The sequence below is a fragment of the Triticum dicoccoides genome, chromosome 6A, assembly GCF_002162155.2.
Source record: "Triticum dicoccoides isolate Atlit2015 ecotype Zavitan chromosome 6A, WEW_v2.0, whole genome shotgun sequence".
In the NCBI taxonomy this organism is placed as follows: Eukaryota; Viridiplantae; Streptophyta; class Magnoliopsida; order Poales; family Poaceae; genus Triticum; species Triticum dicoccoides.
In genome coordinates, this window is record NC_041390.1 from 5,670,751 (window position 1) to 5,683,565 (window position 12,815).

Sequence of the window (12,815 nt, forward strand, 5' to 3'; positions counted from 1 at the left end):
TTGACTACGATGAGACTTGCTCACCGGTGGCGAAGCTGAAGTCCGTCCGAATCATGTTAGCAATTGCCGCATTCTACGATTATGAGATATGGCAAATGGACGTCAAAACGGCATTCCTTAATGGTTTCCTTAAGGAAGAATTGTATATGATGCAGCCGGAAGGTTTTGTCGATCCTAAGAATACTGGCAAGGTGTGCAAGCTCCAACACTCGATTTATGGGCTGGTGCAAGCATCTCGGAGTTGGAACATTCACTTTGATGAGATGATCAAAGCGTTTGGGTTTACGCAGACTTATGGAGAAGCCTGCGTTTACAAGAAAGTGAGTGGGAGCTCTGTAGCATTCCTCATACTATATGTAGATGACATACTTTTGATGGGAAATGATATAGAACTCTTGGACAGCATCAAGGCCTAATTGAATAAGAGTTTTTCAATGATGGACCTTGGAGAAGCTGCTTATATATTAGGCATCAAGATCTATAGGGATAGATCGAGACGCCTCATAGGTCTTTCACAAAGCACGTACCTTGATAAGATTTTGAAGAAGTTCAAAATGGATCAGTCCAAGAAAGGGTTCTTGCCTGTTTTGCAAGGTATGAAATTGAGCTCGGCTCAATACCCGACCACGGCAGAAGATATAGAAGAGATGAGTGTCATCCCCTATGCCTCAGCCATAGGTTCTATTATGTATGCCATGCTGTGTACCAGACCTGATGTAAACCTTGCCGTAAGTTTGGTAGGAAGGTACCAAAGTAATCCCGGTAAGGAACACTGGACAGCGGTCAAGAATATCCTGAAGTACCTGAAAACGACTAAGGAAATGTTTCTTGTTTATGGAGGTGACGAAGAGCTCGTCGTAAAGGGTTACGTCGACGCTAGATTCGACACAGATCTGGATGACTCTAAGTCACAAACCGGATACGTGTATATGTTGAATGGTGGAGCAGTGAGCTGGTGCAGCTGCAAGCAGAGCGTCATGGCGGGATCTACATGTCAAGCGGAGTACATGGCAGCCTCGGAGGCAGCACATGAAGCAATATGGGTGAAGGAGTTCATCACCGACCTAGGAGTCATACCCAATTCATCGGGGCCAATCAAACTCTTTTGTGACAACACTGGGGCTATTGCACTTGCCAAGGAGTGCAGGTTTCACAAGAAGACAAGGCACATCAAGCGTCGCTTCAACTCCATTCGTGAAAATGTTCAAGATGGAGACATAGAGATTTGTAAAGTACATACGGACCTGAATATAGCAGATCCGTTGACTAAACCTCTCCCTAGGGCAAAACATGATCAACACCAGAATTCCATGGGTGTTCGATTCATCACAATGTAACTAGATTATTGACTCTAGTGCAAATGGGAGACTGTTGGAAATATGCCCTAGAGGCAATAATAAAAGTATTATTATTATATTTCTTTGTTCATGATAATTGTCTTTATTCATGCTATAACTGTATTATCCGGAAATCGTAATACACATGTGAATACATAGACCATAATGTGTCCCTAGTAAGCCTCTAGTTGACTAGCTCGTTGATCAACAGATAGTCATCGTTTCCTGGCTATGGACATTGGATGCCATTGATAACAGGATCACATCATTAGGAGAATGATGTGATGGACAAGACCTAATCCTAAGCATAGCACAAGATCGTGTAGTTCGTTTGCTAGAGCTTTTCCAATGTCAAGTATCTTTTCCTTTGACCATGAGATCGTGTAACTCCCGGATACCGTAAGAGTGCTTTGGGTGTATCAAACGTCACATCGTAACTGGGTGACTATAAGGGTGCACTACAGGTATTTCCGAATGTGTCTGTTGGGTTGACACAGATCGAGACTGGGATTTGTCACTCCATATAACGGAGAGGTATCACTGGGCCCACTCGGTAATGCATCATCATTATGAGCTCAAGGTGACGAAGTGGTTGATCACGGGATCATGCATTACGGTACGAGTAAAGTGACTTGCCGGTAACGAGACTGAACAAGGTATTGGGATACCGACGATCGAGTCTCAGGCAAGTAACATACCGATTGACAAAGGGAATCGTATACGGGGTTGTTTAATCCTCGACATCGTGGTTCATCCGATGAGATCATCGTGGAGCATGTGGGAGCCAACATGGGTATCCAGATCCCGCTGTTGGTTATTGACCGGAGAGTCGTCCCGGTCATGTCTGCATGTCTCCCGAACCTGTAGGGTCTGCACACTTAAGGTTCGGTGACGCTAGGGTTGTGAAGATATGTATATGCAGTAACCCGAATGTTGTTCGGAGTCCTGGATGAGATCCCGGACGTCACGAGGAGTTCCGGAATGGTCTGGAGGTAAAGAATTATATATAGGAAGTGCAGTTTCGGCCATCGGGACAAGTTTCGGGGTCATCGGTATTGTACCGGGACCACCGGAAGGGTCCCGGGGGCCCACCGGGTGGGGCCACCTGTCCCGGGGGGCCACATGGGCTGTAGGGGTGCGCCTTGGCCTAGATGGGCCAAGGGCACCAGCCCCAAAAGCCCATGCGCCTAGGGTTCCACTTAAGGGAAGAGTCCCAATGGTGGAAGGCACCTCTAGGTGCCTTGGGGGGGAGGGAAACCTCCCCTTGGCTGCCGCACCTAGGAGATTGGATCTCCTAGGCTCGCGCACCACCCCCTTGGCCCTCCTATATATAGTGGGGGAGAGGAGGGACTTGATACACCAGCCCCTGGCGCCTCCCTCTCTCCCCGTTACATCTCTCTCTCGTAGTATAGGCGAAGCCCTGCTACTATGACGCCCTGCATCCACCACCACGCCGTCGTGCTGCTGGATATTCATCAACCTCTCCTTCCCCCTTGCTGGATCAATAAAGGAGGAGACGTCATCCGTTCCATACGTGTGTTGAACGCGGAGGTGCCGTCCATTCGGCGCTTGGAAATTGGTGATTTGGATCACGTCGTGTTCGACTACATCAACCCCGTTCTTCGAACGCTTCCGCTCGCGATCTACAAAGGTATGTAGATGCATCTAATCACTCGTTGCTAGATGAACTCCTAGATGGATCTTGGTGAAACGAGTAGGAAAAATTTTGTTTTCTGCTACGTTCCCCAACAGTCTCCTCCCTTCCTCAGCACGTGCACACTTGTCGGCCAGGGCATATAGCTCACTGACGTCTCTGATCTTGCACATCACCATCTCCTCCCGCATCCTGCTGTTACGCACGTTCTGATGAAACGCGCTGATGACCGCGGCAGGGTGGACATCTGGGATGTTGTGCTGTACACGGCTGAATCTCTGAATGTACTTGCGTAGAGGCTCTCCTTCCTTCTGGGCGAGCAGATGAAGGTCACTTTCTTGGCCATGAGGTTTGTGGTCGCCTGTAAAGGCGCCGACAAACTGATGGCAAAGGTCTGCCCAGGAGGATATGGAGTTGTCCAGCAAGTGCATGAGCCAAGACCTGACGTTGGGCTTGAGCACCAGCGGGAAGTAGTTGGCAAGGATCTTGTCGTCCCGTCCCCCGGCAGCCTGCACCGCGATGGTGTAGATGCTGAGGAACTCCGACGGATGCAACTTGCCGTCGTACTTCTCTAGTACGTCTGGCTTGAAGTTCTTCATGCTGGGCCACTGGACTTGCCGCAGCTCACGAGTAAACGCAGGGAAACCTACCGCGTACGGCAAGTCGCCTGGTTCCCCTGGCGCATGCATGTCGATAGAAGGCCCAGCGCGCTGGTCTGATTGACGTCGCGCTTCTCTTCGGCACTCGATGCGAGTACGAGCGTCTTCTTGTTGTCGTTCGTGAAGAACTTGGCGCTGATCGCGACAAGCTCGTGGATCTGATGACGCGGTGGAGTCACTGTCGAGGTGGATCCGGCGAGTCGGCGATCTTGGCCTTCGAGGCGGAGAGTGCACAGTGGTTGCACCCCCACCGGTCTTGTCGCCACCGGCTCGTGCCTGGCTGACTTGCTGCGGCTGCGACGTGCTTGGCTGCCGTTGAGTGTCGCCGTTGGCGAAGCCGATGAGATTCTGAATGGTGGCCCTCCAGTCGTCGATCTTGTCTGCCGTTGGAGGGTAGTCCAGGAGCAGTTGAGCTCGTGCCAAAGCTTCTGCTGCAGTGGCGGGTGGCGGTGGCGAACGGTGCGAGGAGCGGGATATGCTTGGACTTCTAACTATGTTAGAAGGAGCAGTATCCCGTCCAGGCGACCGTGCCTCGCTCGTGCCAGCATGTTGGCGTGCATGCTGGTCTTGAGCGCTCCGAGATCCACCAGCTCGATCTTGGTCCAGCAAACGCATGGTACCATGAGTACCATGACGCTGCCGGTCCCGCGCTTCCTGAGATGGGCGCGGTGCATGCACGGACGCCGAGGTCTTGGAGTGCGCCCAGTCATTGTGGGAGCCGGCCACGCCGTCGATGGGCAGCACAGTCTTGTCCTTGGACCTGGCAGCATCGCGAGCTCCCTCGTCGACGCCCGTTCTTCCGCCGGCGTCCGCCCCACCAACCGTTTGCTCCGGCGGTGGTGGGTTCGGCGCAGACAGAGCAGCTGCCTCCGAAACCTTCTTCTTCGGCGGCATGTTGATGAAGATGATGAAGATCTAGCCCGCGTGAACGTCGGACCCGGTTCGCACAATCTCGACGCCCCCTACCTGGCGCGCCAAAGATGTCGGGGGACTGATCCACGAACACCTATGGGACCGGCGGGCCGAGTCCCTTTCAATTCGGTGAGGGCAGAGGTCGTGCAAAGAGCAGATCGAGGCGAGGCGCGCGAGCAGTTTACCCAGGTTTGGGCCGCACGGATGCGTAAAACCCTACTCCTGCTTTGTGGTTTGTATTGATTTCTTGCTTGGGAGCGCGGAGTGCACAGTACACGCCAGCGGCTAACTAAACCGAGCCTGAGTGTTCCCTGAGCTAGCTAACTTGAATCAGCTAGCCCCCTCTACGTTGCGCATGGGCCTCCTTTTATATGCTCAAGGGGTCACCGACAGGTGGCAACGTAGACAGGGGTAAAAACGGAAAGGTGTTGCGGTAGGTACAGCTACCTGCTACAGTGTATCATTCCTAACCCTGACGGCAGGGGACAAGGGCATTAAATGCCCGTCTGTGTCGCCTAAACAGTGCAAAAGGGACCGTCAGGGACGCCACTGCTCGCCACAATGGCAATCTTGTCAGCGCCGCTTGCCACCGCGCACCCCTGGCTACACAGCCTCCCGCCATGTACACCCGGAAGGGTCCCAGAGCGACACGTTGGTGGATGTGCTGGAGCGCGGGCGCGGAGTGGTCGCTTGCTGCGGCAAGCGCCTTGCCGCGGTCGTTGTCTTGTCGCGTCCGGGAGCTTGTCGCTCACCGGGCCTTGCCGGGGCGCGAGGTGCGCCGCGGCAAGTTTCTTGAGATGCCTTGAGTGGCCTTCCCGGCATGCTCCTCTTGCCGGGGTCTTGTCTCCTTAAGCGCCTTGCCTTGGTTGGCCTTCCCGGCAAGCTCCTTTTGCTGGGGTCTTGTCTCCTTGGCTTGGACACTTTGTTCTTGAATGGCTCCAAAGGAACCACGGAGGACCTTGGCGGTCACCCGGCAAGCCTTGCCGCGGGACGCTGCGACTGGCCGTGCACAAGTTCGGGATACTAGGGTACCCCTACTCTAGTACACCGACAAAGAATGAGATATTTTAAATCCATCAACCTCGTCATTCGATTTATCTTGGATTATATTTCACCTAAATCCTTCTCTAAGGATGGTTGTTATTATGGTGCTTATAAATGATCCAAGTTTCTTCATTTATCCTCCCGGTGAAATAAGTTTCTCGTCTTCTTATTCATATCAATCCAATCTTGTTTTTCGTAAGTGGCAGGTTGTCACCTCATAATTTGAGATGTACTCCACAAGACCATATCAAGCTTATCTTTTCGTTGTTGGTTTTCCAACAACTCCGTTCTAGCATTTGTTGTTATCGTGCTCTCTCAAGATCTTGTTTCACTTCGTTCATTCCATTCCACTCTTTCTTCTATTCCGAAGGCATTGTGATGCTCCTCTCTGCAACCCATCTTCTTGTTTTGTCAGGATCGTGTTTTTTTCTTGACTTATCCATTTAACCGGAGTGTTGTGTCCCTTTTGCTCAAGTTCTCTCATTTTATCAAGTCTTGCATCCCTTCTCAACCGGAGTGCTACCTGAATCGGTTCCTTCTTTTCCTCTTTCTTAACGGAGTGTTGTGAACTTTGTTCTCCTCTATTGTTTCATTTCTTCCAATTTGTTCAACCTCTCAAGGGTCGTGGTTTCACTCGTTTGTCAGAGAAGCAACTTAGTTTACCTCTTCTCTTTCTCTTCCGTTTTCCCTCCGGTGCCATTCTAGTTCTCGGGACGAGATCCTCTCGTAGTGGTGGAGTGTTGTAACGCCCCGAGACCGATGTGCCAGGTGTCGTTCAGTTATTCGTTGTTGTTTCCTTGTCATTGCTTGCGTGTCATGCATTGCATATCATGTCATCATGCCATCATCTCATAAATCTTTTGCTACTCAACTAAATAAATTGCATGGGTCTTTGATCCATTTAAATCAAGGGAAGTCACTTGTGATATCTCTTTATAACATATTGAAGCCTCTCAATATTATTAGGGAGCTAAAATAAAAATATTCCATTCTTTTGGAATTAACCAAAACACACTTGAAAATTCCCCACTCCCTTTCTACTTCATGTTTGGTCCCCAAACTTTGCCAACATTTCTTTTCCCATTTATCGAGGCTCCTCCTAAATTCTCAACATTTTTGGACTCTTCTAAATCCTAGTCCTTGTTCAAACCTTTTAAATTAAATTCAAAGAACTTTGAATTTAATTCTTGCAATCTTGCCCACTCCATTTTTCTTGGGTCAAGCTCATTTTTGTGAGTCCGGGAAAATTATCCGCATGCCCAAATTCTTGTCCACTCATTTCTTTTCTCTCCTTTTCTTTCTTTGCTTTTCTGTTTTTAGAAGAGTTTTGAAAAGAGAGGGAGTGGAGAGCCCAGCCGCCTCCCTCTTCGCTGGGCCGGCCTCCTAGGCCCACCAACCCTCCTGAAGCCCAGCCGCACCGATAACCAACCCTAGCTCTGTCCCTCGATCCCTCTCTTCCCCTCGAACCCTTCCTCCAGTGCCGCCATCTCCCTCGCTCATCCCGATCCCCATCTCACTCTCTCCCTCTCGATCCCGCGCGCCTCCCTCTGCAGCACCAGGCCGCGACCGCGCCTCCTCCTCGCCAAATCCTCGTCGCCCGAGTGCTCGAGGAGAGGAGCCCCTCGAGCACCAGCGCCCGCATCCGTCGTCCGCCGCCGCCTGGCCCGTTCGCCCGCCTCCTCTCGCGACCACAGTGCCTCATCGGACCCGGGGAGCACCACCGTCGCCTGCAGTCGCCGGCGCCCACAGCTCCTCACCGGACCCGGTCCCGGTCCCCGCGCCCTCCTCCCTCTCCGTGCGGCTCCCTCCCCGCGCCTCTGCTTCGCGCCTCCCGAGCAGTGCCGGGATGCTCTTCCTCCCGCTGCGTCCAGGAGCGCCACCACCAGCTCTCCGCGCCGCGCCGTCCTTCCTCGCTGCCGGCATCCAGCCTCCCCGTGCTCGACCCCAGCCTTCTCTGCTTTGCCTTCTCGCCTGAGATCCATGTCGTCTACTTCACCTCCTGCCGAGACCCACCTTCGGCCTCGCCATGGTTCGCATGTACCAGCTCCGTCCGACAAGGACGTCGCCCCGCTGCCTTTCCTGTCGTTGCCAAGACTAGTGAACACAGGGACACAAGACCGCCTCTATGGTTTCCTGTCGACAAGTACCTTCTTCAAGCCTGGCAAGTACCTGGACGCCCGATGCCTAGAACGCCTACCGTCGACCCCATGGACGTCAAGTACCTCTACGAACCTAGAACGCCTACCGTCGACCCCGTGGACGTCAAGTACCTCTACGAACCGTGTACGACTACCGCTGCTGAGGACCGTCAAGTGAACAACAACCGTCGCTGTGGATCCGGCAAGACCTCGGAGATCGACTTCGTGGACCGACAAGTACCCCAACGTCATGTGTAACAACGACCATCGTCGAAGACCCGGATAGCAAAACGTCAAGTACCTGTGACCGAAGAACATCATGTACCTCTCCGAAAAACGAACATGTACCACTACGTCCGAAGACCTCGAAACCATCAAGTCCGACAACTATTGTGCACAGCTACCGACGACGTGCATGTTGCCAAGTACCCTATCCGGATCGTCATGTTCCACTATCGTCGCCGAGATCGCGAGAACCTCTACCGTCGACCCTAGATCGTGCGAGAACGTCTACTTCCACTACCGTCGTCGCGAGAACAACTACTTCCTCTACGAACTCGAACCGCTCAAGAATGCTCCCTTGGAAGGTATAACCACCGAGACGACGCCCGTGAATCAAATGTTGTGTGATGTATGAGATGCTTGTGTTTGCACCGTGTCCGTTTTGTCACTCATTTTCCTTGCCACCGATACGTGGGAAATCCGGTATCCGGGATCACTCCCCATACCTCTTTCACATTCCACACATCTCACATTTGTTTCTTGCACTGGCATCTCAACTAGTTGTCGGATCACCGGAATGTTGTCGTGGCACCATTTCCGTTGTAGTTGCTATGGCACCCCTTTTGTTCCGCCATGACGACCAAATGCTTCATAATGCTCATGTCAACTCTTAATAAAAATTGCATAAAACTTGTTCATTTCATCCGCATCATGATAACAACAATTAAAATGTTTAAAATTTTTGTTGCACCAGATTGATAAATGCATGTGGGGATCTACCGGAATTATTGTTTGTTATTCTGGCCTCATTTTAACTTGCCTAATTAGGTAGTTTTATTATGCTTCTCCTCTTGCCATGTTTAACAACATTTAATATTGTTGGGTACATAAACGAGATCGAACTAAATAATTGATGTGGTGTTCCGTCAATATCCAACTCGTTGCATATTGAGCTCCACTTAATTTGTAGGATTGTTTGTGCATTTTGCCATGCCATGCCTATTTAAATCGGACATGCATCATAATTGTTTGTGCATCGTGCCATCATTATGTGGTGGTTGTTTTCTATGTTGTTTGCTTCTTTCCGGTGTTGCTTCTTCGGATTGTTTCCGATAACGTCGTGTTGTGAGGATTCGTTCGACTGCGTCCGTTTGTCTTCTTCATGGCCCCGTTCTTCTTCCTTGCGGGATTTCAGGCAAGATGATCATACCCTTGAAATCACTACTATCTTTGCTATGCTAGTTTGCTCGCTCTTTGCTATGCCAATGCTACGATGCCTACCATTTGCTTGTCAGCCTCCCAAATTGCCATGTAAAATCTCTAACCCACCATGTCCTAGCAAACCGTTGATTCGCTATGTTACCGCTTTGCTCAGCCCCTCTTATAGCGTTGTTAGTTGCAGGTGAAGATTGGAGTCGTTCCTTGTTGGAACATTGTTTTACTTGTTGGGATACCACTATATATCTTACTTAATTAATGCATCTATATACTTGGTAAAGGGTGGAAGGCTCGGCCTTATGCCTAGTGTTTTGTTCCACTCTTGCCGCCCTAGTTTCCATCATATCAGTGTTATGTTCCCGGATTTTGCGTTCCTTATGCGGTTGGGCTATTATGGGAACCCCTAGATAGTTTGCCTTAAGTAAAGCTCTTCCAGCAATGCCCAACATTGATTTTACCATTTGCCACCTAGCCTTTTTCCCTTGGGTTTCGCGGACTCAAGGGTCATCTTTATTTTAACCCCCCGGGCCAGTGCTCCTCTGAGTGTTGGTCCGAACTGAGCTGCCTGCGGGGCCACCTCGGGGAAACTTGAGGGTTGGTTTTACTCGTAGCTAGTCTCATCTGAGTGTGCCCTGAGAAAGAGATATGTGCAGCTCCTATCGGGATTTGTCGGCACATTCGGGTGGTGTTGGTTTAGTTTTACCCTGTCGAAATGTCTTGTTGTACCGGGATACCGAGTCTGACCGGAATGTCTCGGGTTTAGGTCTATTCCTTCGTTGACTGTCAGAGCTTGTGATGGGCTAAGTTGGGACTCCCATGCAGGGATTTGAACTTTAGAAAGCCGTGCCCGCGGTTATGGGCAGATGGGAATTTTTTAACGTCCGGTTGTAGAAAACCTGAACTTGACCTTAATTAAAATGAATCAACCGCGTGTGTAACCGTGATGGTCTCTTTCCGACGGTGTCCGGGAAGTGAACACGGTTGTTGGAGTTATGCTTGACGTAGGTTGTTTTAGGATCACTTCTTGATCATACTTTTATCGATTGTGCTTTGCCTTCTCTTCTCGCTCTCATTTGCGTATGTTAGCCACCATATATGCTAGTCGCTTGCTGCAGCTCCACCTCATACCTTTACCTTACCCGTAAGCTTAAATAGTCCTGATCGCGAGGGTGCGAGATTGCTGAGTCCCCGTGGCTCACAGATACTTCCAAAACCAGTTTGCAGGTGCCGATGAGTCCGTGCAGATGACACAACCAAGCTCAGGAGGAGCTGGATGAAGATCTTGTCCTTTATGTTGTTTCGTTCTAGTTGATCAGTAGTGAAGCCCAGTTGGGGTCGATCGGGGACCTTTGTCGCATTTGGGTTCTTCTTTTATTTTGGCTCCGTAGTCGGGCCCTGGTTGTATTTGGTTGTTGTAATGCTTTATTCATGTAATTGTGTGAAGTGGCGATTGTAAGCCAACTATGTTATCTCTTTCCCTTATTATATTCGATGGGTTGTGTGAAGATTACCTCACTTGCGACATATGCCTTCAATGCGATTATGCCTCTAAGTCGTGCCTCGCCACGTGGGAGATATAGTCGCATCGAGGGTGTTACAAGTTGGTAATCAGATCCTTCCCCGACCTTAGGAGCCCCCACTGGTTGATCGAATTAGCGGACAAGTTGTGTCTAGTAAAAATGTTTTGAGTCATTTAGGAATTATATATCGGAGAGTTTAGGAATTCTTTTTACTCCCCAGTCCCTTCATCGCTCTGGTAAGGCATCCTAACGTAGAGTTTTGACTCTTCTCTTCTCAAATTTCACTAAAAAAAATTTAGGATCACGCGGGTATCTTGGAATCGTTCCGATGGTTTTATGATGAGAACATTGTCTTGGTGCCTCCTGTCAGGGGTTTAGTGGAAGTGTCCCAGGGAGTTGAGCTCTGAGGTGTTGTCGTCATAATTTTATCGTTGCAGTTCTGGTATACCTGAGTTTAGTACGCCGACATCGAAAATCTCTTTTATGCAGTTCGTTGGTGAGATAACCTCGACGCCACCCAGTACTGGGGCGGGAGTTCGGGAGTATCGCCATAACTTGTATAGCAGATGCTTTTCGAAGGTTGAGGTAGATGATTTCCGAAGGTTTCTTGGTTATGTGCTGAAGGATGGATACAGCTGGATGTAGGATTTGCTAGTTTGGGTGAGATATTATGCTTCCCCTGTATCCCCAACACCTGATTGCATAACCGGAAATTTTCGGGACTTTCATAGGTGGGAATTCAAGTAGCTCTTAGGATATCTTTCCGACAGATGTATGATATGAAATTGGGGTTCGACGTCTAGTGGTCCGCCTATTCACGATCGGTTTTACAGTGGTCTCGTTGTGTCTTAAAGAGTCCTTGGCTATGCCGACTCAGGGATGCTTCGTATGTCATGTGCACTGCCTTGTACATGATGGTGATGTATGATCGAGCCCGTGTAGGCCCCACCACGAAAACTTCTGAAGAAATCTCTATCATATGTTTGTTCTGGCTTATTCCGCGAGCCAATTCTTTGTTTTTGTTTTGAGTTGTTATTCGACTTGCTTCAAAGGCAAATGTTGATTCCATCCCTTGTCTAAATGGTGTTCTCATACTCCGATGTGAATACTAATCCTTCTTGATCATCAAGATTGTTTTGTCAATCCTTTTTAACCGGTGTGCTTCTCTTCAAGTGGATCCGATCATTTCAACATCTGCAAGATCAATTCTAAGTTTCTCAACGGTGTTCGTTTCATCTATTCCAAATTGTCTTTGTTTTTCCCACCCTCCCTCCCTTGTTTCTTGAAGGAATCATATATCTTAATCAAGTATCCTTTTACACTTGTGAAGTCTCTCCATCCTTTTCCATCAATATTTTTATCCAGTGATTCTCATGAAGATCCTAATGGAGCTTCAAGTTCATCATTCGTCATTCTTTTCTTCTCCAGTGGATTCAAGTCAAGCTTTGTTGATCATATCCTTTCCTCGTTTCAATGTTTTCTCATGCCGATGCAATTCTTAATCATTCACCTCTCGCTATTCAATTGTTCTGGAGTCCTGAAGATATCTCAGAAGGATCGTCTTGTCATTCAAGATCAGTTAATCCTATTTTGAGGATGTTTATCTCAGTCAAGCCTTTTAATTCAAACCATTGCATTCTCTCTTTTAAATCGTTCTACGGTGTTTCTTTTCAGTGGGCCCTAACCCACAGGTCTTTTCCCAGGATCTTACCTGACTCTTCTTATTTTCCCGGAGCTATCCTCAAATTATTTTCCAAGTTTGACATAAGAATGATTTATCATCAGTCTTATGTATTTATCCAAGATCTTCCAAATTCTTTTCATCATTGGCTAAATCACTTCTCTTTTGATTCTTCCGGAGCGTCTAAATAATTCATGGTGGTGTCTCTCATCGTCTTTCATAACGCTTGAAGACCGAAGAAGAGTTTCCCCTTGAACCTTGTTTCGATCTATCAAAGATTCGTGATTCTAGCCTGTTGCCATCCTCTCATAATTGTTCGATTGTGAGAATTCTTTTATCCATCCGGAGCAATTCAGGAGCCTTTTCAGTTTGTTCATCCGGAGTCCATCATTTCAGATTTATTCATTCTCAGCTTTCAGTAATCATTAAA